Source organism: Sciurus carolinensis, chromosome X (genome assembly GCF_902686445.1).
Source record: "Sciurus carolinensis chromosome X, mSciCar1.2, whole genome shotgun sequence".
NCBI classification, from domain to species: domain Eukaryota; kingdom Metazoa; phylum Chordata; class Mammalia; order Rodentia; family Sciuridae; genus Sciurus; species Sciurus carolinensis.
The window spans coordinates 91,195,278-91,221,018 of record NC_062232.1 but is presented as its reverse complement, the minus strand read 5'-3'; the positions used below and the strand labels follow the sequence as shown (position 1 = coordinate 91,221,018).

The 25,741-nt window shown below is 38.9% G+C and overlaps 1 protein-coding gene and 1 non-coding gene across 8 annotated transcripts in view; both read right to left on the bottom strand.

The window, feature by feature from the left end:
- Window positions 1-25,741, bottom strand: part of Tmem164 (transmembrane protein 164) — a 163,293-nt gene that overhangs the window by 111,647 nt on the left and 25,905 nt on the right. The window lies entirely within an intron of this gene.
- Window positions 4,209-4,311, bottom strand: LOC124972722 (U6 spliceosomal RNA). The gene has a single exon (XR_007106513.1). It is a non-coding gene; the product is annotated as a U6 spliceosomal RNA (small nuclear RNA).

Here is a 25,741-nt window from a genome sequence, read left to right as displayed (position 1 = left end):
ACCAACTTGTGAGAGGGAGGGAGAGATGGTATCCATTTCCCTGCAGGAAGGCGACCAACTGTGTCAGGGTCACAGCCACGTGGGCAGCTAATGTTTGCAGGCATCTGGCACAGAGAAGCTAGCTATATGACTATGATCAAAGTTGGTGAGCATCCTGGGAGGGTGAGGAGTGGCATGGCATAGGTGTACTTTCAAAGAAGACATGTTTTTTGACACTTCCGTAAGGGCTCAGTTTTCTCATCTTTTAAAACACGAATTCAAATGCATGCCACTTGCAGAGTCACTAAGGTGTAACATGAGACTGCCAAAAATGCAGCCACTGCACAGTACCTGCAACGGTTCATTCTTACAGGGGTCTAGGCACACACAGAAATGCAGGCTACGATTCCTGTCTTCGAGCAGCTCACCGGCTGGAATACATGATCAATAGTGATGAAGCTGGGTGGCACCCTACCTCTCAGTGGGCCATTTAGTCAGAAGAAAATCTGGTGGGGGAAAAAATGGTGAAAACTTCTGGCAAGAGGAAGAGCTGGAGATTAAGTCTTTGCTTCTGTGTCTTTGTGGCTGATCTCCCACCCACACCTCTATATTAAAAAAATTAGGAAAGAAGATTCTGCCATTCACTAATTTGGAAAAGTAGCAGGTAAATTCTGTTCTTTCCTTCATGGTGTGCATCACCAGTTCTCATTTATATGTGGCTGTGTTTTTTTTAAATGTTGATCTTGCCCACGGACTGTATGCACCTGGAGCATATGGCTGAGTGCCGCTCCTCACTATTGATCCACAATCTAACACAGTCACTGGAACATATATGATCTTCATCAGATATCTGCTGAATGAATAAATGAGGCACACAGGTATCTCTATGCTATATGGATATACTTGGTTACCTAACATAAAGCACTTATCTGTCTTATTTAAACAGAGTACCTCTCAAGATTCCCAAGAAACTGGTAATGGTGGTTTATGGGGACAGCAACTAGTCGATTCAGGATTAAGGGTTAGAGGGAATCATACATGCCACTCTTCCTTTCAAATTGTTTAAAGCTTTTAACAACCAAATATAAATAGATGCAATAAGATGGGTCTGCTCTATTTGAAGCTAAAACAAGCAAAATTCAAACCTTTCCATAAGAAAGTGAATTACAGGAGGGAAGGAGAAGGGGACGGTGCCCTTGTGTGACTAAAATCCTAAAAACTGAGGGATCCTTAAGAATGAGGTTGATACGTACATGCTTACATGGGAAAGATGACCAAGGTATCAAGAAAAAAAGTACGTAGTGCACCAATTTAAAAATGTACACACTGATAGATGATCTCATCTTTAGCATAAAAACACGAAATGTTTAGCATGTGCGGGGAAAAAAACTCAGAGGGGGAAAATATGCTTCCAGTGGTTACCTCTGGGAGATGGGGTTCTAGGGCACTTTTATTTGCTATGGGTCATATTCCTATAATGTCTTCAGGCTTCGATAATGAGCATGTACTCCTTTTATGTTAGAAAAACACTATAAAAAGGCAGTTTCTCCCTCGAAAAACTAGAGCTTAATTCTGCTAATCACCCAGGGCACGAGAAGGGAGTTGGCTGAAAGTTGGAACAGGCTTGAAAATCTGGAAAGTTCTGAACAAACCATGCAGGAGAGAGAGGAACTACTATTGCTCCACACAGATAATCCTTCTTCAAGCAACTGGAAAGATTTATTTTAATCCCTGACACTGCCTCAAGCCACTGCTACAGCCCAGATGCCATGCCAGCTGGGTAACTAGATACTTTTTGAAGAGAAGGCACCTCTTTTGTATGCATCAGTAATGACAGGGGGGTCACAATGAGACTCTTTAAATTGTCAGCTTTGTAGGTCCCCTCTTCTAAGCAGGTAAAACTAAGGTATGGAAAAGGTTTTCATATTTCCCCTACCTGTCTCAAACAGTCCAGAACCCAGCTACTTGACTGTGCTGTAAAACTCAGTGACTCTAAATCCTGAATGCACCTCGGTATTTTATTTAGCTTTTTAAAAAATTACCAATTCCTGAGACTCACACCTCAAGATCTTTACTCATCTAGTTGGGCTGAGGCCTCCGTATTCCAAAGTACTCCAGGTGATTTGAACATATAACTAGGTTTGCAAATCACTGTTCCAACCTCTGCCTAATAACCCAGTACCCTTAGAGAAAGAGGCTTCACTCACTATTTTTAAAATTCTTCTTTAAACAGTATATTCCCCTCAAAGGAAGGCAGGCCAATGAAGTCTGTAACCAAGACAACAAACAAGCTGGGAGCACAAAAGAGATAGGTCTTCTATGATTTGAAGCCAGAGGAAAAAGTATAGAGTTCTGTAAGTAGTCACTGCAAAACGAGATGTTAGCACATCAAATTCCTGTCTCAGCTCTCAAACTGGGGATCTTGACACAGATGCCCTATGAGCTGAAAGCAACCCGGAATTAACAAACTAAACCTTTAAAAACCTGATTTCTTCTCAATGGAATTTATGAAAAAAAAATGGGAATGTTTGTTTTGAGAGAAGTTTCGAACCCATTTTTGTCCTCCAAGACTCCTCTCTCTTCCCCCACGTGTACCTGACCCAATTGCAAAGCTGGATGACAATGAAACATGAAATCCGCATGTGCTTAGATTTTTAAAAAGGGCTCTTCCTCGTCTGTGCTCTGACCCTGGAGCTTGGGTTTTGTTCCCAACCAGGGAAGCTCTGAGATGGATGAAAGGGCTGGGGATGCTGCAAATTGAAAGCATCGAAGTTAGCCTTTTTCTTTCTTTTCTCTTTTTTTTTTCCTAGGCAGGGACTATTCTAGAAAGCAGACATCAAAAGGAAAATTCAGCCAGCGATGAGCTCAAATTGGACAAAATGTGATGAGGCATAAATGGAAAAAAAAAAAGAAAAGAAAGGAAAAATAGCCTTTTTATATCAGAAGGAGCTCTTTTCTGAAAACTGCCTCAAATTATGGTATTTTTCACATTTGCTTCACTCCAGGAAGTTTCAAATTGTACCTAACACTGTAACGCATTTTGCCACGTTATGAAGAGAAATTGAGACAGATGCAAATGACCCAGAGATTGGTGGTTTGGCTGTCACAAGGAGGAAGGAAGTGCGTGACTTCAGGAACAACCCTATTACACTGACACTGTTCCCAGAGCCCAGACAAATGAAAGTTTATCCAGAGTGACATTAAAGAAGGGGCATACAAGCAGATCTCTGATGGAGCAAACTGTTGGTGGTTTGAAGAAATACAAAGGTATATATTACCTAAAAGAGGTGCAGTGAATGTTGCTAACCAGCCTGAGGACTCTGCATGGCCTGATAGGAGGATGCTTGGCTCTCACAAGCCTTTGAAGCTCACTTTTGTGCTTATGATCTTTTTAATTTGTCACCTGTCAGATATTTTCTTTAGTACAGGGAGAAAAAAACAGCCTGAGGTGACAGTCTTGGAGTATGTCCTACCAGAAGCCAGGTGGAGAGCCGAGAGCCATGCCATCCTGCAACCAGTCACAAACCTACCACAAGAATCCAATACTTGGGCTGGGGATACAGCTCAGTTGGTAGAGTGCTTGCCTTGCAAGCACAAGGCCCTAGGTTCAATCCCCAGCACCGCAAAAAAAAAAAAAAAAAAAACCCAATACTCAGTCCCAGGCTTACATGCAGAAAAGCACTTTTCCCTTCTTCCTGGATCTACTGATGTTTCCTCTCATCACATGGGTCTTTCTCCTAAATGCCTTTTAACTCTAAGATGATCCATTAGGCTGTATGTAAATCACTCTTTTGGCAGAGTCTACTATGAGCAGGAGAAACTCCCAAGAACCACAATGAGGAGGCAAATAACACTCGGCAACAGGTATTCAAGGTCCAGGATGGATAACTCACATGCAAAATGCTGTGTACCAGAAAGTGCTTTGGTTTTTTCAAATTTTGGAATAATTGTATGGAATTTACTGCTTAAGCATCCCTAATTTGAATATTCAAAAGCAGAATTTCAAAATTCTCCATAATCTGCAACTTTTTCCCTGGTGTTATATATTCATTTTTCCCATTCAAAATTATTTTAATTGTATATATTTACAGGGTAGTGATAATTCAATATACACACAATGTGTAGTGATCAAATCATGGTAATTAACATGTCCATCTTCTCAGATATTATCATCTCTTTCCATTAGTATACTTCAAACTCCTCTCTTCTAGTTCTTTAGAAAATATATTTTAAAAATGGAACACTTCATTAGTTTATATGTCATCCTTGTATAGCGGCCATGATAATCTTCTCTTGTATTGCTCCAATTTGGTACATGTGCTGCCAAAGCAAGCATTACATCTTAAAATTTTTGAGGATCAAGTCATCAAAAAGTTTCAGATTCCAGAGCATTTCAGATTTTCAGAATAGGCATACTTAACCTATCATATGTAATTTTCAATAGCTGAGGCAGGGCTGCGAGCCTCCTCCTAGCTCTGCCAGGACTACATAAAACTACTGCCACTACTAAAATGAATAATAACATCATTTATCAAACCACATGCTTATTAAATGCCAAATGGTTTAGAAAATTTAAAACAGTGTTACTAATATACTAGCAGAGGGATTTTAGCAAATTGCACAATCAAGAAATACCCACTGAGCATTCAGTTATGTTCTACACTCTACACATGTGAAATCCTAGAATAATGAAAAGCCATCTGTCATGTGTAAATTCTATAAGCAGTGCCATGGGTAAGCTATACTCCTTTAGCTCTCCTCCAGGTCCAGCGTTAAATGAAGCAAACCTAAATTATAGAAGGCACTTTAGGCATTACTTCATTCTCCTGTTGTCCCCTGTACACCATCGGTAGTGGCCCCGGTCAAGTGATTTGAGATTGCCTCAAATACCCACAGATGGATAAGTTGTTCCAATGTATTTAGACTTGAATTATGGAAATGTCTGGCTCTGGAAGGAAATGCAAATGCTGGGAGTCAGAAGCCTTAGGTTATTATAATCCCAGAACAGCTGCTAACTGAAGTATGGACTTGAACAACAACAACAACGAAAAACAAAAACTGGCCCTCTTGAAATCTGAGCCCACAGACAAGAAAGAAGAGGTTTACATCAGATTGGGTGTTCTCCGCATGGTTTAGCAGCTCACGGTTATATCTCATCAGGCAAGATATGAGGCAAGTTAATTTATTGTGAATAATAAGGTACTGAGGTTTGCAATTTATTTGCATATATATTCATTCATATGACAATGATACCCTTTCTCACTTGCATTGCTATATGTCTTCTGGAGTCAGAGAGAAAAGGCTTGAATTACAGATCCAGCAGTTAGAAATTCTGCATAAGTTAAATATTATCTCCTTGCTGATGTGGAACTCAGTTTAGTCTGCTGAGCACATAAAGACCATCCATCATGTGTAGAGCAGTTACAAAAAAAGGTTGAGAACCCCTGGACTAGATCACTCATTCACCTGCCACATACTTTATGCTAAGTTCTGGAAAATGACATAAAGCATGTAAATCACAGTATAGTAAAAACTGATCAGAGTTTTGAAAGCCTAAAACACAGATGCTAGTTAATGGGCCAGAGGGTCAGGGGAGAAAGTTCCAGGCAAGGGAGAAGGCATGGATAAGGTTTAAATGGTCCAGAGATTACAAAGACACATTTGGGGAACACCAAGTAGTTCCTCTGCCTGGATAATACAGAATGCCAAAGAAAATATGGTGAGAAATGATACTGGAGAGATGAATAGAAGCCAGACCACACAAAGCCTAGGAGATCTTGTGAAGGAGTCTTAATTGCTCCCTCCCACAATAAATCCCTGTAATTGCGATCAGAGAGTAAAGTTGGGATGTGTGCCTAGGATCACAGGTCTAAACCCTGATGCTTTTCCCCATTAAAATCACTTTCAGGAATTCTGGTTAGGGGCTACAGGACTGTCCTTCTAATCCACTTCTGATTAAACAGACTTTTGCCAGCTGGTCTGGGAACCTGACCCACAAGCAGAATATTGTATCCCTGGGAAAATGCAATCTGAATTCTAAACAGACTTCCAAAGAAACTTGTGGAACAAAATCCATTCAACAGTTGTTAGGAATGCCTGGAAAGCAATGAAACACAGGACCTTGCTTTACTCCATAGAGACAGTGTTTGAAAAAAGAACACTATAACCAATCTCTTAAAATAAACACAATATCCTCATTTTAATTAGTAGGGTTATATTTGGGTAAAACCATTGAATGACATTATGCAGTGCCTATTACAGACTTAATTACCACAAAACCCCAAATATGTTAGGGATGACTGGCTATTTTCACTCTAAATAAAGGCAATGCCAAAATGGAGATGAAGGTGTTCTCTTTAGAAGAAACATGGATGCGAGCCTAGTCTGTAATGTACACAAAATCATTATATGTCCCTGCCCAATCAACTCTCAATTATCCAGGCATTAACTGAACAAAGATGTGACTGTTGAGTGTCATCTAATTCTGTATGGTGCTAACTCTATTATTCTTCACTTTCCTTCCAATAAAGAGTACTTGTCCACATGCATTTAGAAAACCCATAACACCTTGGAACACCCCACTTTCCTCTCCCCACTCACTTGTTCTACTAATAGTGGGTGCCACAGAAACATTGGTAACTTCCAAGAACTACCCTCCAAATCCTTCTCAGGTCATTTTATGTAGTAATCATTCCTGAGGTTGAGTGTGCATAAATATCACCTAAAGAGGAGTGGGTTTAAATTCAGATTCCCACCTCAATTCCCCTCCCTTTTTCCTAATATCTAGGCTTAATAGGTTTGGGATACAGCCCCAGAATCAGCCCACAGTGACTATGAGGCAAGTGTGTCAAGAACCACACTTGGAGAAATATAACTATGGATATTTTACCCAGCTGAGCCCCAAATCTTGAACCGAGAACAGTTGCTAAGAGCCCAACATTAAACCGAGTAAATCAGAAGTGGGGGTGGAGGTGTACAACGGATGAAAGAAAAAAAGCATCCCAGACAACTTGTCCCCAACTCTCTCTTTTTTTTTTTTTTTTTTTTTTTTTTTGCGGTGCTGGGGATTGAACCCAGGGCCTTGTGCTTGTGAGGCAGGCGCTCTACCAACTGAGCTATCTCCCCAGCCCTTCTCTTTTTGTTTTTTGAAAAAACAAAACAAAACAAATGCCATCTTTTTACTATCATCAGGTAAATTGGCATTACCGGTACAGCAGTCTCCTACAGGCACCTGGAAAAGAACACAAACAGGGAGCATGTAGAAGAAAGGAATGAAAATGAGAGAAGGAACAATGTTAATTCACCTGATCTCACCCCAACGTGTTTCAGCCTCCTTACCTCTCCTTCTAGTTGTTTCCATTTCTGGGGCTCAAAGCACTGTGGTGGCCAGGAAGAAAGGCCAAGGTGGAGCAATCTTCTATTATTCACATTAATGCTGTCGTCTAATACGTAAATAACCAAGACTTGACTGGAAAGGGGAATAAATGAAAGGCAAATACCAGCCTGAGAGGTTAAATAGGATAAAGAAGACCCCCTGTTGGTTGAGAGCTGTGAGGTGATAAATGAACAGTGAGGATCCCTGCCTCTTTTCATTCACACTGTTTTGCCAGGAACACGAACTTGAAGCCCATAGTGTCAGCACTGAGCATCAGAGAAATAATCAGGTATCTGTGTTTTTCCACTCTTCCCCATAATGTCTAGAAGAGTCTTCAGCACGTAATGTTAACCTTTACTGTTAACCAACTACGGTTGTTGTCTCCACCCAGAAGTCTACAATTGTAAAAGCAGGGGCCGATAGCTGCTCTGTTTTATTCCAAGACAACCCAGTCCCATTAAAGACAACTCAAGAAAAAGGGAGGTTGGTGGTCAAGAATACAGGCATCCCATGAGTATCCTAGGTGGGTAAAGCTGGGCCTCAGAACAGGATTGGTGCTCCTAGGTATGAGGTCATTGTGGATAACAGCTCCTCTGTCTACACTGCCCTCTCTTTATTCATGGTTTCTGTCCCCTCATAGAACCACCTTGATCACAGTCCATCAGGACTGCTCACCTCCACCTCATATTTTGGCTCTTGTCCCCATTGCAAACTGCCTTATTTAGCCCATCACATTCACAATTGTAATTTCCTAGGAGAGGAACACAAATGGCTCAGGTGCTCTTATCAAGTTCATGTTGATCCAGGAGATAGGTGGGCTATCAAAGGAACAAGTAGCATACTATTAGTCTAATCAACCCAAAACAGGAAGGCAGGGTCTCTGGCACAGTTCATAGCAGAAATGGCATGGAGAGGTTTATCTTAAAGGGGATACAGACCAAAAGGCACAGTATGGTATATATGTTACAAGGTAGATGCTTAGCATGTAATTTGAAAGACAATGAAATGTCATTCATGAGTGTCAAGCAACTATAATCTTGCCTTTCTTTTATTTGTTTTTCCAGTACTGGAGATGCAAACCAGGATCTCATGCATGCTAGAAAATGTTCCACCACCTGGCTCCCAATTTTACCTTCTTAATTAAGATAAAAGCTAGCACATGCTCCCAACCCTGAATGCTTACCCTCTCTCACCCCTATTAAACTTACTTCTTGAAACTAGTAAAAGAATCTAAATGTGTTTTATTCTAGGGGAAAACACTATGATGCTGGCTCCCTGAGATAAAGAGGGAAGGAAAAGATAGCATAGGACAGACAAATCCTGATAAAGTGACACCAATGGCCTTTAGTCTACCTCTCTGCAAGCAGTCAGTTTACACCCTATGATCACTTTATCTTCCTTTAAATTTTGCCAAGTGCCATTTGAGGTCTATGTCAAGTATTAAGTAGAACAAAGCAAGCAGCATCACAAACGAACAGATGGCAATTGAGAGTTTATCATTCTTGGATGATTTTATTCCCAGGAGTGATACATGCCAGAGAATAAAGCACATTATTTTGATAGCCACCCAATAATAGCAGCCGATATTCTAGTACTTCTTGGCTAACCCTTCCCCCAGATATTCTATCAATTCCCTGTTGCAACAGTCATAAATACCACACCTGATAGGGTCAATAGGAGCTTTGCTAGTGACAACTGTCCAGGACCAAGGAGAAAACAAAGAAACATGGACAATCATTGAGAACCAACACATCAAAAGAAAACCTAGTGGTGGCCATCTTGCAAGCAGGAACAGATTAAGAGAAATTAAAAGGTTGTGCTGTGCTGAAAATTATGTTTCTCAAACTCTGAACAGTGCCTACTGGAGATGAAAAAGATTCCAAATAGGTTTCAAAGACCAGAGCTGCAAAGCCCTAAAGATGTGTGAAAAAATGTGGTATGCCATCTTACCTCTTAATTATCCCTGAATAGCTTATTTTAAAAGTTTTCCTGTAACTCTTAAGAGTACTAATAGACATGCATCTTCCCATTCCCAGTAAGTCATAGTAGCTTGGGAGAGACAAGTGGACAGTATGGTGCTCGGTAAACAACAGAGGTTATCAACGTTACTGTCCCATGTGTCACCTATCATCCCTTTTGCAAAGTAGCCCCTCAATACCTCTTACATTTCTTTCACCCAAGGGATATTATGTAGCTGATGAAAGAAATAGTTATATGCACTGGCATAGAAAATAATTCAACTATATTATAAAGAGAAAATTTTCCTATTATAAGGAATCATTCCATTTTATAAAAAAAGTAAAAATAAAAATTCGTAAAGAAAAAGCCCATAAAGGATAAATGCTAGTTATTAATAATGATTATCCCCAGCAGATGGGATTATGGAAGATTTTCACTTTCCATTTTTGCCATTTCTGGCTTGCTGAAATTGTTCTTACAATACATGGGGGGTATTTTGCAACCAGGAAAAGGATATTTTTAAGTCCTTCCAGTTTGTTGATAGGTGGTACATCACAGCTTGAATTTTCATTTTCAATTTGAACAGGTTTTAGAGAGGCTAGAGGACCAAAGGTAGCAAAGAAAGAACCCTGGTGTTGGAACAAAGTAACTCATTCTGTTTATGGTAGTTAGCACTCAGTAAGTAAATCCCAATAATGGAATAGAAGGCAGTATGGCACATAGGTCAAACACATGGGCTCTGAAGTCTGGTTTCAAGTCCCTCCCATACTAACTTACTCTACATTTCTTCCTCTGCTTACTCCTAATGTCTATTAAACCCTTGGAGCATGTAGCATATGATGTGCCCACTAATCCATAGTCATTTGTACTTTTATTAGAGGGAGCTGAAGTGTTATAATGGAAAATAATTTTATTTTAGTTACAAGACATGTAATTGAATTTGAAATACTTTCAGTACAGATGCTGTGGGATGTGTGTGTCTTATTCTACCCTGATAGTTGGCATTCTGTGGTGTGCTGGGGAGCCTTTTAACAGAGGCTAGAAAGAGCTGATTGTGCATATCTTTTCCCAACTCTGCTTTGTTACTTTAGCAAAGACAGATTGGTAGCTTGAAACTGACCATGGAAATTGGCAAATGCTATAAATTTGGGATTTGAACATTTACCAGAACATCACTATCAACATCTGAAGAATCCTAATTGAGAATATGTACTCCGGGAGTAGTTAGCAAACTGAAATCTCTAATCAAGACCCCCATCAGTAACTACTGCAAATGAAGGAACTTTGGATGGTGTAGCAGAAAATGGGGTGGGAGCGGGTGGAGGAAGGAAAGATAGTAGAAGGAGACAGACAGTATTACCCTATGTATATGTATGATTACAGGAATGGTGTGAATCTACATTGTGTACAACCATAGAAATGAAAAGTTGTACCCCATTTGTGTACAGTGAATCAAAATGCAGTCTGTAAAAATAAAAATTTAAATTAAAAAAAGATGTTTAAAAAAATAACTACTACAAACCAAGCTGGGTATGGTAGCACACACCTGTAATCCCAGCAACTAGGGAGATGAGGCAGGAGGATCACAAGTTCAAAGTCTGCCTCAGCAATTTAATGAGAGTGTCTCAAAAAAAAATTAGAAAAAAGGACTGGGGAATGTTGCTCAGTGGTTAAGCACCCCTGGGTCAACTCCAGGTATCAAAAAAAAAAAAAAAAAAAAAAAAAAAAAACTACTATAAGACAACAACAAAAAGAAAACCAACCCAGTTTTTTTTTAAATGTGCAAATTTGTCTATTTGGAGAAATAGACATTTCAACAAAGAAGTACACTAATGGTCAAAAAGTATATGAAAAGATGCTCAATATCATTTATCAGTGAAATGCAAAACAAAACCATGAGACACCACTTCACAACTACTAGGATGGCTATAATTTGAAAAATTGAGAATAAGAAGTGCTGCTTAAGATGTAGAAAAATTGGAACCCTTGACCATTACTAGTGAGGATGTAAAAATAACCCAGCTGCTGTGGAATACAGTCTGGCATTTTGTCAAAATAGAGTTTTATGTTTTGTCAAAACATAGAGTTTCCACATGACCTAGAATTCTACTTCTAGTCATATACCCAAAAGAACCAAAAGCAACGATTTGAACAGCTACCTGGAGGCCAATGTTCACTGCAGCATTATTCACAACAACCAACAGGTGAGAACAACCCAAGTATCTACTGATGAATAAATCAACAAAACTTGGCATATCCATACAATAGAGTATCATTTAGCCTTAAAAAGGAATGAAGTTTTGATACATGCTACAACAATGAAAACTCTGCTAAGTAAAACAAGCCAGACATATACTGTATGCTTCTATTTATAAGAGGTTCCTAGAATAGGCACATTCATAGAGACAAAAAATAGAACAGTGGTTACCAGGGACCAGGGAGGGAGGAATGGGAAGTAACTGCTTAATGCTTAAGAACAAAGAGCTTCAATTTGGGGTAGTGAGAAAGTGTTGGGAATAGTGCAATGGTTGCACAATGTCATGAATGTAATCAATGCCACTGGATTCTATACTTAAATAGGCTTAAAATGGCAAGTTTTACATTGCATATATTTTATCACAATCATTTCTCTGTGTGTGTGCTACTTGAGATTGGTCCCAGAGGTGTTCTACTACTGAGTTATATCCCCAGACCTTTTTCTTTTTTCTCTTTTTTGAGACAGGGTCTCACCAAGTTACTGAGGTCAGCCTTAAATTTGCAATACTCCTGCTTCAGGTTCCCAAGGACCTGGGATTACGGGTATGTGCCACCACTCCCAGCTCACCACAGTCTATGAAATTAATAATGTAATATACCAAAAACCACTGAGTTGTATACTTTGAGTGGGTACTGTACTGCTTTAAAAAAAAAAGTCCAAGGGTGTGGTGATGCATGCCTGTAATCCCAGCAACTCAGCTGAGGTAGGAGGATTGCTCCTGCAAGTTCGAGGCCAGCCTCAGCAATTTAGCAAGGCCCTAAGCAACTCAGTCAGACTCTGTCTCAAAACAAAAAATAAATAAATAAATAAAAAGGGCTGTGAATGTGGCTCAGTGGTTAAGCACCCCTGGGTTCAATCCCCATTACCAAAAAATAAAAATAAAAAAATTTTTTAAATTCCCCAATTAAGGCATACAGGAGTTTGGGGGGGTCTGATAAAAGTACTCTCCATCTTGATTGCAATATATGTAAAACTGTGTGTGCTTATCAAAACTCACAGAACTGGCTAGGTATGGTGGCACATGCCTATAATTCTGGAGACTCAGGAGGCTGTGTCAGGAAGATCAATAAATTCATGGTCGGCCTCTGCAACTTAACAAGACATTGCCTCAAAATATTTTTTTAAAAGCTAAGTATGTCATTCAGCACTAGAATGGTTGCTTAGCATGCACAAAGCCCTAGGTTCAAGCCTCAGCATCACAATAACAAAACCAAATTTTTAAAAAAACTCATGAAACTGAACCCTAAAAGGGTTGAATTTTTGGTTGATTGTTTGCAGCACTGGGAATTGAACCCAGGACCTTGTGAATCCTAGGCAAGTACTTTACCACTGAGCTACATCCCCAGCCTAAATGGGGATGAATTTTATTGCAGGTAAAATATACTTTAACTTTTTAAAATACAATAAAATGCTGCACTCAAATGTTTCAGCTTTGAGACACTTCTGACAGCTTGTTCATTACAACAATAACACTAAAAATGATATTTCACTGGGGAAGCTGCTTGGTGTTCGAGACAGATCAGTTAGAAATATTATTCAGTCACTTCACCCTTGTAGGAATTAGATATAAGACTGATTTGCCTGATGTCCTTCACCCCTTTGGAATGATAACTTAGGCTCAGAAATCCCAACAAATCTTGTGTCCAAATACTTAATGGAGAGTTTGCATGTGCCTTCTAATTAGAAGGTCAGCAAAATCCAACTACTGGAATATTGTTACATCTACCACCAGTGAACCTTTCACACAAGACAGTGGTTAGAAAAAAATATCTGGAATGTCTCTGGGTGTACAGGTCAGGCCATATGACATATGCTTTGTGCCTGGTTATCATTAAATGTTTACATGGCAGAATTTGATCTAATTTGATTTCACTTTAATACACTCATTGTGGAATAGGAAGCTATAGGTGTCACCTACTTGTAACTGCTGGAGATTAGTGCTATCCACTCCAGAAAAGAATCTAGTAACTGTGGACAACCAAATCAGCTCGAGTCAATTTGCAACACATATTTTTTAAATTTCTCTATAGTGTTGTGTCTAATCTGAGAATTCACTTTAAATAAAATCATAACTGAAAGGGCAAACAAATTATCTACTTTCCATTCAGGATCTATGGACTAGTGGGGATCAGGGAATAGGCAAGGTGTTTATTACCCATTTACAAGGGAATGCTATTAGCCAGGTATGGTAGTGCACACACGTAATCCCAGGTACTAGGGAGGTTGAGGCAGGAGGACCAAAAGTTCAAGTCCAGCCTCAACAGCTTAGCAGGCCCCTATCTCAAAGCAAAAACTAAAAAGGGCTGTGGATATCACTTAGTGGTAAAGCACCCCTGGATTCCTTCCCCAGTAGCAATAAGTAAAAACAAAACAAAACAAGGTAATACTATTAGAGTTATTTCATTCATTTGCGTCCCATTTAGGCTGTTACTTTCCCTGGTGTTTTATCTAAAGGGTCAGAGTCAAATTTCACTATGTGGATCCAGGGGTAAAGATGACATTTTAAAATGGCATCTCTTTAAACCAGGTTGCAAGTCAGAGCCTGAATTATCAGTTTTGGGGTGTAACCTCTAGCCACAGAGGCAATACAGTGAGTTGCTACTAAGCACAGGACTTGAGCTCCTGTAGCAGGTAACTCCAGAGGGTGGATCCACATAGGGAAAAGGAAGTTTCAACTAAAAGAACTAAGTGAAGAATTCATTTAGTTCTTTTGTTTTAAATCTTAATTTTGCCAACACGAAAAGTGACTCTGTATACAACTCCTTAAAGCACACAGAGAGAAAAGCTGCTGGCAATACACATGCTAACTCACCTAATAGAGCTGCTGCTACAACTCTGAGGTCTGAGTCTCTGGAGACCCTAGGTCAAGGGAGACCATGACACTGGTTCCATTTTCCTGAGCATCTTATAAAGGAACATACTCAGTCATTCTACTACAAAGAAGCTGTAGCCTGAAAAATAGGTAAACTGTGGAGGTAAACCCAATACATAAAAATCACAATTCAAAAGCCATAATTCACATTAACAAAGGAGTTTTTTGGCTGCCTCTCTACATGTGAAGTAGGATTTGACATACAGATTTGCATCACAAGCAATTTTTTTTCAAATATATTTCTTCTCACTCTCACAAAACAACAACAGAAATAAGTAAATTTGAGAACTTCTAAGCTGGCTCTTAGAAGGAAGCTCTCTGCACATTTTATTTGATATCTATGATTTATCTGAGTCAATCATGATGATCCAGCCTGTCTTTGCCAAGATTCCTAGTAGGGCAGTAGACATGAAAAGACCCTTGGCCTCACTAATGAATTTCCATGTTAGTACTACACAAGCTTCCCTCTCTGAGCCACACCTGACCCCTCCCTCATCCGCACATGGTATTTATCACTCAGAAATTCTGATCCAGATAATAAGGAAAATCAAAATCCAGATCCACTGGATCTGTAGAGCACAAACCTGTTAAGTGAAAGTCAGTCATTTTGTAAGGGAGATGATGGCATAATTGATTTCTGGTGTTATTTCTGAAGATTAAGCAACCAACTGGAAAGCTTTCCTTAAAGCCAGACCAATGGACATCCACGGTGGAGTATCATGATCCCCAAAGATGGAACACAAAAATAATCCACCCCACCCCCACTGAAGAAAGTAGAGGCCACTTGCCTAGGAATCTTTTCTTAACAAGGCCTGCCAGAAGGATCTACCATCCATTCATTCATTGATCCCCCCATCCCCACCTCTGCCTTGACATAGAACAGAAACCTTGCAGACAGGTGGTAAGTTATCCTACATCTCATTGGTGAAAGCAGCTCTACAACTTTCCTTGGCTATCTTGAATCTAGAAACCCTCTCTGTTAAGAAAATATGTCTTAATAAGTCCCTCACACTTAATATCATCTCTTGCTCTGAGGATCTGTATCTTCAGTTTCAGGAAGGCAAAAGCGAGCATGCAGAGGGATGAGGGAAAAAGAAGTTGGATCGTGAGCTTAACCTTGTGAACTGCCTCAATAACAACTAACTTTTATTGAGTCCTGACTAGGTCTCAGCAAACTTGCTATACAGAAACACCATATAAAGACCATACAAGGCAGGTATTACCATCCCCATTTGACAGACTGATAAAATAAAGTTCAACGAAGTAAAGAAATGTGCCCAAGCTCAAAAACCTAACAACTGGTGAACCAAGATTAAAATTTACTAGTGTCTAACTCCAGGTATCTAGCAGAATCTCACAGTAAAAATGCACTGCAAGAATCTATGCTACTACTGGGAGTGGTGGTGCATGCCTGTAATCCCAGGAGCTCAGGAGGCTGAGGCAGGAGGATCACAAGTTCAAAGCCAGCTTCAGCAACTTTGCAAGGCCCTAAGCAACTCAGTGAGTCCTTGTCTGTAAATAAAAAAATAAAAAGGGCTGGGGATGTGGATCAGTGTTAAAGCACCCCTGGGTTCAATCCCTGGTACAAAAAAAAAATCTATGCTACTAACCTCTTCCAAGATCAGCAGAGAAACCATTCAAAGACAACTGACTTTTGCAAAAGTTTTAAGTGTATGGATCAAGGTCCTTACTCTGCCTCCCGCCCGTGGCAATTTAGACAAGAACTTTGTGTTTTCCTTTTATCGGGCACCAGTAAGGAAGCTGCTTCACTGTGACAAGAGAGAAAAGTGCTAGTCACAGTTATTCTAGTTCTCTCTCCAGAACAGGAAGTGAGGTGAATGAAGTCCACACAAGGCTGCCTTTTTTCTCAGCAACTGAACGACTATGAGCAAAGTAGAAGGGGAACTGGTTCTCAGTTGCAAGGCCTGCAGACACACAGTGATTTAACTGTTGGCTGTGTCCCATAGACATTTTCTGGGTCAAGGGTTTCTGAAGATTTCCAGCAATGAGTTAACTAGAAGATGGTTTCCCAAAATGGAACTTATTTCTGAGCTAGGCCATCTCCCTGAACCAAGGTGGGCCTGGATTTGGGAGTAGAGGGAAGGAAGAGAATGGGAGTGGCTGGGTCAGCCAGACACATGGGGAAGTGTGGAGAGAGGGAGTATCTCTTTTATAAATGTTTTCCTTTAGAATGAGTCCAGTGATCTTTAGGATAATGACAGTTAATGATTAAGCCCATATGCTAAAGCCATGACACAGTGATGGAATTATAAGCAACATAATAAGGAAAGGCTGCAGGCAGTAAAGAGTAGGTAGAAGAAAGAAATATAAATGTTCAGCTTAAATCAGTTTAAAAATGAGATTGAAAAATATTCTCCTAACAATAAAATTAGAAGTTTCCCTCAGGTCCTTAAAGAAAGCAGGCAAGTGGGAAGGGAATGGGTGGACACCAATTCTGGTTTCTGAAAAGTCCAAGAGCCACTTGAGACACACCTTTGAAGGCACCAGGGTCTCGTGCCTGTGGTTAAGCAGAGGAGGCTATCCTTCCTCCCCTCACACAGGCAACCATCCTCTGTAACCCCTCAACTACCTGCTGTCAGCACTCTGCACTGGTATGTGAATGAGCAACACGATAACTGGAAGCTGATGCAAAAATAAATCATTTGTGTTTTCTGATGTGACTGTTTGGTGGAGTTTGTGAATCTCTACTGCTCAGTCCTCATTCTCTTCTAGAAGCTTCCCATGCCTGGGCAATGTGACCTTGCAACACTTCTCTCATCGGTCATTCATGGATCTTTAATGGTTCCCTAACAGACCCCACTGGTTTCAAACCCAAAAGTCATCTGGATATTCCAGCTTGTTGTGCTTTGCCTCCACCCTACCAATCTGGCCCCATCTTTCTTTTCTCCCAACATGGATCTCCCACTGGAATTAGCTTCCACTTTGTACCAAACACAGCATTCTCTCTCTTTCTCTCCTTCTCTCCTCCATGTTTCTACAAGGGTAGGGGCTTTGTCTTCAAAATTCCAGGCAGTCAACCTCAATGTTACTATAGGTTACTACAAATACTCAGCTTCTCTTGGCCATAAAAATGGATACTATACCCTTACATATTCTGTATGATACTACATAGGTAGCTACAAGCTACCTGTGGCTATTTCAAGTATTTTAAGTTAAATAAAATGAAGGAAACAGGTCCTCAGTTGCAGCAACCATATATCAAGTGCACAATAACCACATGTGGTACCACACATTGAACAGTATAGATATAAAAAATTGCCATCCTCACTGAAACTTCTCCCAGACTGTGCAATATTATATCAGACATGCAAGAGAATAGTAGCCTCATGTGATACATTGTTTTTTTTATTTTTATCATCACTTGTTAAACTTGATGATCCAGATTTCACACAAAGGAGTGACTAGGACTAAGGAAGACAGCCCATCTTAAAAACTAGAAAAGCATCCCTTATCAGCAATCTACCAGTTCTGTAAACATCACAGGTGATTGCAACATTACATCTGGAAAAAAGGTAACAAGCAGCAGACCTCAGGAAACTTTCAGCAAGGCACTAATAGACTAGTCAGTCTACTGTATACTAAGCACTCTGCTAAGTCCTGGGAGTTCATACAAAGAAAACATGACCTAGTCTCTGCCCTGGGAATAAAGTCCATTCACAGATAACCACAACAGTGGGCAGAAAAAGAGAAGGGCCCTAAGAGAGGCACACAGTGCTATGGGGATTCAAAGACAGATATCATAACATGTAAGAGGATCTAGGGAATATTGCATGGACTATAGATGAACTCAGTTCTGGAATGGGTACTAAAAAGCAAGTAAAATCTGGGCAGAAAAAGCTAGAAGGAAGAAAGGGAAAAACTGCATGACCAAAAGTGGGGAATAAGTTAGGACAATGGGTACATTTATGGAGAATTGAGGCAAAGAAGCTATGAGAACTGATAATCATTTGAAATATTTTTCCAAACATCCCTAATAATCAAAGAATTATACATTAACTTAGACACCATTTTTGTGATGGTTATTCATTTTTAATAATGTTAATGCATTTTTATACCTTTATTTTATTTATATTTTTCCTCGCCTTTTTTTTTTCTTCAGGGCCAAGGACCAAACTCAGGGCCTTGAACATGCTAGGCAAGTGTACTTCCACTGACATAAATTCCCAACCCCTTATTTATTTTTATGCAGTGTTGAGGCTCGAACCCAGTGCCTCACACATGCTAGATAAGTGCTCTACCACTGAGACACAACCACAGCACCCCTAGATGACATTTTTAAAAAATACTTTGCTTTAGTGAGAATATCTGATGTTGGCAAAGGTAAGATGGAACAGGCTCTCTCTGTTCCCACTGATGATGAAATGTAAATGGGCATTACCTTTTTGGAAAGCAATATTAAGCTCCTTAGCATTCATATCTTCTGACTCAATAATTCGACTTCAAGGAAAGTGACTTAAGAAACAATCTGAAACAAAGGTCTGTGCACAAAGTTTTTTGTAATATTATTTATAATTGTAGCAAATAACAGGAAATTATAATCTAGTTATAGAGTACTATATAATCACTATGAATTATGCTCTGACAAGTTTTCAATGACAAGGATGCTTATGAAAAATGTTAAATGAAAAAAATTATGGCATGAAATTGGTGATACACAGTATAGTCTATGGAAAACAATATGAAAGTAGGAGAAAAATTAGCAAAAATGTTAACATCTTGGTGGTATAATCATGGATACTTTTTGTTTTCTAAACCAGGAGTTAGCAAATTACAGTCTATGAGCCAAATGTGGCCCACCGATTCTCATGTTTTATTGGAACACAGCCACACTAGTGCATTTACATATTGTCATTAACTGTGACCATTTTTATGCTTCAGTGGTAGAGCTGAGTAGTCATCATGGTCAGTAAAGTTTTAGAACACTTCCTACTCTAACCCTTTATAGAAAGTTTTCCAACCTCGATATCTTCCAAAATTTCTACAAGGGGTGTTACTTTGGTGATAATTGTTCTAAAAGGTCCATTTCCACACTGTGAAGGTACTTTAGGAACAGGCTAACAATTTCAGATTTTATCTTATAAACAACTGGGAACATTAGAAGTTTCTGAGGAAGGTGGGACACGATTTGACATGATGCCAACTCGTAAAACACTGAACACCAGGTCATTTCAGAAGATGGAATTCAAACTGTCTGCCAGGCAAATTCTATGATTCATCGACAGCTGTGATTCTGGGCCACTCCTCATTTATAGGTTAGCCTAAGGTTTGACTCATTATTGATTTCAAACTTCCTCCTCTGAACGAACCCTATGACATGGCCTCCTCCCTGTAGTTATGACCAATAGAATTTTCCCTCCAAAAGAGGGGATAGGCAAAACTGTGAGTTTTGCCTGGAAAGACAGTTTGAAGTTTAGGGTGGTATTTCTGTTTCTTGAAATAAGTCCTCCATTTTACAAGCATTTTTCCTATCTCCTACTTTACTTTACTATTCTGGAAGTACAACAGGAAAACACAGAGATGGTACCTTTGGCTAGAGGAGGGTCAAGAAAAGGCACAAAAGGAGAGAGTAAACAGAAAGTATTTGAAGCTTCTGTCTCAAGAGCCCTCAAGGTGCCCCTGGATCTACCCACCCACAGAGCCTGGTTGTGAAGACCCTGACACCTATCCCCAGTAAACACGGGCCATTTGGTTGGTTTTGTCTTTAGAAAAAGGTGAGAGCTCTTTCTGAAAGAAAGCCTCCATATCCACAGGCTTCATCCAGATTCTAGATGCCTTCACCACCTGCCTCAAGCCTATTTCCCCAGATGCACTGCAAATAACAAGTTCATACAAACGACTGTTTACTCATTCTCCCAAGCATGAACACAAAGAATGGAAATGCTCTGACAAGTGGTTTCTTTTCAAATAAACACAGTACCAATCACAAAGATTAAACATCTACAAAATGAGAAACTCCAAAGTACCATAATTTCAGGTCTGCATAGCATAAAAACACTGAGCAGGTCTCTGAGTTTCTTTTTTCTTTTAAACACATGATGACTTTTTTTTTAATTTCTGCAGATCAAAGCTTTGGATTTCATTTAAGGCACATGCATTTCATTCAAAGTTAGAAAGTGAAATAATATTCTTGTAACTGTCCTTGCTCTTTTTTCCTCTTTATTTTTTTAACTTTTTAGTTGTAGATGGACACAATACCTTTATTTTATTTTATTTATTTTTATGTGGTGCTGAGGATTGAACCCAGTGCCTCACACATGCTAGGCAAGCACTCTTGCCACTGAGCTACAACCCCAGCCCCTCCCCCTTTAATTTTATTTATATTTTATTTCATTGGTTTTAGAAAAGACACAAAACGCACTGAGATGCTCAATAATTTAACAGATCATACTTAACATTTTATACTTTAATATATACCCGTGCCAACAATTGTTCTCATGAGCTTTCTGAACCATTAAGCTGCACTGTTCTCCTTCTTTTAAATCAAATATAAGTAATTTGTTGTCATAGCAATGCTTCTTCCTACTCCAAAATAGTTCAATACATGCTTTGTTTCAGCAGGCAACTCTTTGTCTATCAAAAATTGGTCATTATCTTCCATCTTCTTGACAAATGTCTTATTAAATTTAGCTGCCTGACTTTTACAATCATCAAGAGATTCTATTTCTATGGCACTTTCTAGCACCTGTACAGGACCTCTCAGAAACTGCCTGGAAGAATATCACAGCTAAGTCACTGGGTGACAGCTACTCTTTGTAGTCATGATGGCAACAATCCTTGGCATTATTACCCAGCTTTAACAGTTTATAGAGTGCTGTCACCCACTTCATTGTATTTGAGACAGTACTAGATGATGCTTACATGCTTTGTCAATTCCCTACCATCAGGTTGGTTATTTATCTGTGCACATCAGTAGTAAGTTACATTTGCTCTGTCCTTTCTTCCCTGAGGTTGAGTTCTGCTTTTCTGGCCTTTTGATTGGTATATATTAAGCTAATGAGGGTGATTAAATAAGCTACTACAATTGCAAAGAGAAGCAATAACAGAGGCACGGGGTATCATTTTGTCAGTGTCTTGTGCGATGGCCCACAAACGGATATTAACTGTTTAGAAAAACATGTGAGAACACATGACAGATTCAGTGCCAGTATTAATGCTAATCTCATATTTATAGGGCATGTTACAGTTCACAAAGCAGTTTCACAAGTGATCCAATCTGAACCATGCCTCTTGTGCACCCATCCCATATGCATAAGTACAGCAGGATTATGGTGTGTTTCTAAAACCTTATTCTCTGCCTTATAGTTTATCCATTTTTAAATAAGGATGAATAATTGGTGTATCCAACTGAAATTCCTTTAAGCCTTGACCTTCATTTAATGCAGCCTTTGTCTATAATATCTAGGGCTCCTCCCCCATCAAGTTGGATCATTTTTTCACACTACTCTTGTGAAAAATACAAACTAGAAGGAAAAGATCTGAAGAGTAGAGAGGAATCTTTGACATTGATCAAGGTCTTTAAAAAGAGTGCAGGGCAGGGAGACAAATTACCAGGAACTTTCATATATTCCTATATTTTTAGTTTGCTTTTTCATGATCATATTACTCCTACAATCAAAACTAAAAAGTTTGCCAGGCATAGTGGCACACGTCTAAAATCCCAGAGGCTAGGGAGACTGAGGCAGGAGGATCACAAGTTCAAAGCCAGCCTCAGCAACTCAGTGAGGTCCTAAGCAACTCAGAAAGACCCTGTTTCTAAATAAAATAGAAAACAGGGCTGGGGATGTGGCTCAGTGATTAAGTGCCCCTGGGTTCAATCCCTGGTACCAAAAAAAAAAAAAAAAAAAAAGTTTACTTTTAAAACAAAGAGACAAAGTAATTTAGTTGGATTTAAGGCAAAAGATACCTGAAACAGGCGACCCTCACTAGCTCACCTGTTCCCCTCTCTTTGAAACTCTCTGGGAGGGAAGGATGCACAGCTCAGAGTGCTTCTTTGGGAAATGCAATCAACATCATGAGCTGCCCTAACAGAGCCTGAAAATAAGATTTCACAGCACCACATAGGCTGAAGGAGCTGGAGCTGAAAAGTTCCATTCCCACTCGAATGTGACCAATGTAATTAATTTGTCTCTCTGTATGACTTCCAGCTCCACATAGTCTGATTCCATTCGAAAATCTAATAAAAGGGACAGTAGTTGCCATCATTTCTCTCGCTTGGTCCTTGTGTGCACTTGTCTCCTATAGACTTTAGATTTTTTTTCTGCAGACTGAGCAGAGGTACTGATAAATTATTTAGAACCTCTATGCAACTATTATCTCAATTTCTCCACACCTCACTCCTGTCATGTGGAAGGGGAACAAGAATTATTCACATAATTATAACCATTGAACGTAAAAAGAAGAGACTGAGGTAACAGAGTTTGGGCCAAGTCCCACAGAAAAATATTGGCAATAAGAATGACTAAGGATCTGAACTCTGTCTAGTAGCCTCAAGTTATGTCTGTAAGGCCAAAAAGGAACAAAGCTCCCCTTCCCAACTTCTTGTCCAACCCCTAAAGAACTCAGCTTTCAAAACTGTTTTAAAGTTGATAAGAAGCCTCTGACATTTGAGGGCATGAGGGTGTTAATTTTGTTTTGCAATGTAAAAGTTAAAATTTGCTGTAATTCTTAAACCGAGAAGGTGCAATTTTTATTTAAATGTGTTTCTTCCCTGAAGCCAAAATCCAATTTACTCAGTCCACCTACAGAGATGCTTTTGTTATCATATTGTCACCCTTATTGATCTACCTACAGGCTAAGTTGCTATGGTACCCCTATATTGAACATTTCCTCAATGGATATACACAAAGAAATGCAAAACAATTAATTTATTATACCTACTAACATATCATCAAAATATACAAAGAAAAAATTGAAAGAATGAAAAAGTAAATAAATTGGTAGTAAATTTTAACAACTCTCCATAACTGATAGACTGATAGACAAAAAAATCAGACAAGGTTATTAAAAAAGCAACACAATTAATAAGTTGATCTAGTAGACACTGGCCTCATGCTGGGTCATAAAATAAGTCTGAGCAAGTTTCAAAGAAACAGAACACACAGATCATATTCTCTGATTATAATGTTTCTAAATAAGAAACCAATAACACAAGGATAGCTAAAAAAGATTTAGAAATATTTTAGAAATCCTTCTAAGCAACCCTGGGTTAAGCATCACAGTTGAAATTACAAAACTCTTGACTAAACAAAAAATATTACTACTTATCAAAATTTATGGAATATAGCTAAGTAAAAGGTAGCAAAATTTATTAGCCTTTAATATTTACAGTCAAATAAGAAAGTCTGAAAATAAATAAGCTAAGCATGCAGTTTAAATTAGAAAAAGAGTAAAAGGCAAAAAAAGCCAAAAGAAAATATGAAGGAGGAAAACAATAAAAAACTCCCAGAAATTAACAAAATAGTAACAGACACATAAAGAAAAATAACAAAGCCTACATTGCTTCATATAAGAGAGAATAAACTCATGAACTCCTAGTGAGATTCTTAAAAATAAGCAATTAGAAGGAAAAGGAGAATATCTTTTTAATCATGTTGCTGCTATAGTTAACAGACCATTAACCATTTTAAATCAATAAATTTGAAATTTTAGACTAAATAGTCACATTCCCAGAAAATATTAGCTATCGACAGTTATGAAAAGACTAAACAGGATACCTGAAAAATGTAACCTCTAAAGAAATTAAACAGAGCCAGGCATGGTGGCACGCACCTGTAATCCCAGTGACTCGGGAGGCTAAGGCAAGATCTCAAGTTGAAGGCCAGCAACCTAGTGAGATACAGCCTCAAAAATGTTAAAAAAAGGACTGGGGCATGTAGTTCATTGATAAAGTACTTACCTAGCATGCATGAGGCCCAGGGTTCAATACCCAGCACTGCACAAAATAATTAAATAAAAATAAAGAATTAAAAGGGTTGGATATGTAGCTCAGTGGTACAGTGCCCCTAGGTTCAAGCTCCAGTCCTAGAAAAAAATTCAGTCAGTAGTCTAAATCTTCCCACAAAGATGATACCAATCTGATAGCATTATGAAAAAGTTTTAGCAAACATTCAAGAAATAAATAACTGTGATTTCATGCAAATTTTCCCATCTTTGGAAAAAGAGGATGCCCTATCCAATCTATTTCATGAAGCTAGAATAAATGATATCAAATTCTACAGGGACACTACGAAAAAGGAAAAGTGAGGCCAGATTCATTCACCAATCCAGTTGAAAAGTTACCAAATAAAACATTAGCAAACCATACATGAACAATAAAGACGACAATACATCATGATCAAGGAGCCTTGATTCCAAGAATGTAGTCAGTTTAATATCAGACAATCAATCAATGTAATTCACCACACTGAAGTATTTAAAATAACAAAACCATATGATCGCCTCAATAGATAAAGAAAAAGCCTTGACAAAATGTAACACGAATTCATGATTTTTGAGAAAAATTTAGCAAACTCAGAATACCACGGGAATTTCTACAATCTAATAGGGAACATCAATGAAAAAATCTACGGCAAACATTGCACATAATGATGAAACACTGAAAACATATCCTTTAAACCAGCGAACAAGATTAGAGAAAAAACTATAACCATTTCTACTAAGCACTGTATTAGAAATCTTTACCAGAATGATGACGAGAAAAAGACATTTAACAAATACATATAATGGATGCAAAGAACACATGAAAGTCTCATTATTTGACAAATACATGTGATTATAAAAATAGAAACTTAAAAGAATCCCCCCAAAATTAATTATAATTAACTTAAAGACCATTTAGCAAGGTTTCTGGATAGAAACGTGATAAACAGCAATTGATTGCATATCTAGACACCAATAACAGAGAAAATTGTAACATGGCATTTGAAAAAGAAAAGGAAATGACTAGAGACTCTACTGAGTCGATGGTTAACCCGGCAGGTCTGAAGTCAGACTATCTAGTTTCCAATCCAAGCTCTATCCCACTAGCTGTGTAATTCTGGGCAAGCAAGCTCTGTACCCTACTTTTTAGAATTTTTATGAGGATTAAATGAGTTAATACATGTCAAGTACTTAGAACAATCCCTCACACAAAGTAAGGGCTAACTAAATGGGAGCTGATATTATTACCACGAAGAAGTAGCTAATAGACCTATTACCCAAGGCTCCAAGTTCCTAAACTATTGGGCTCCAAGACATCTCCAGGGTACAGTCAGGAGCCACCTGTCACAAGAGCCAGTGA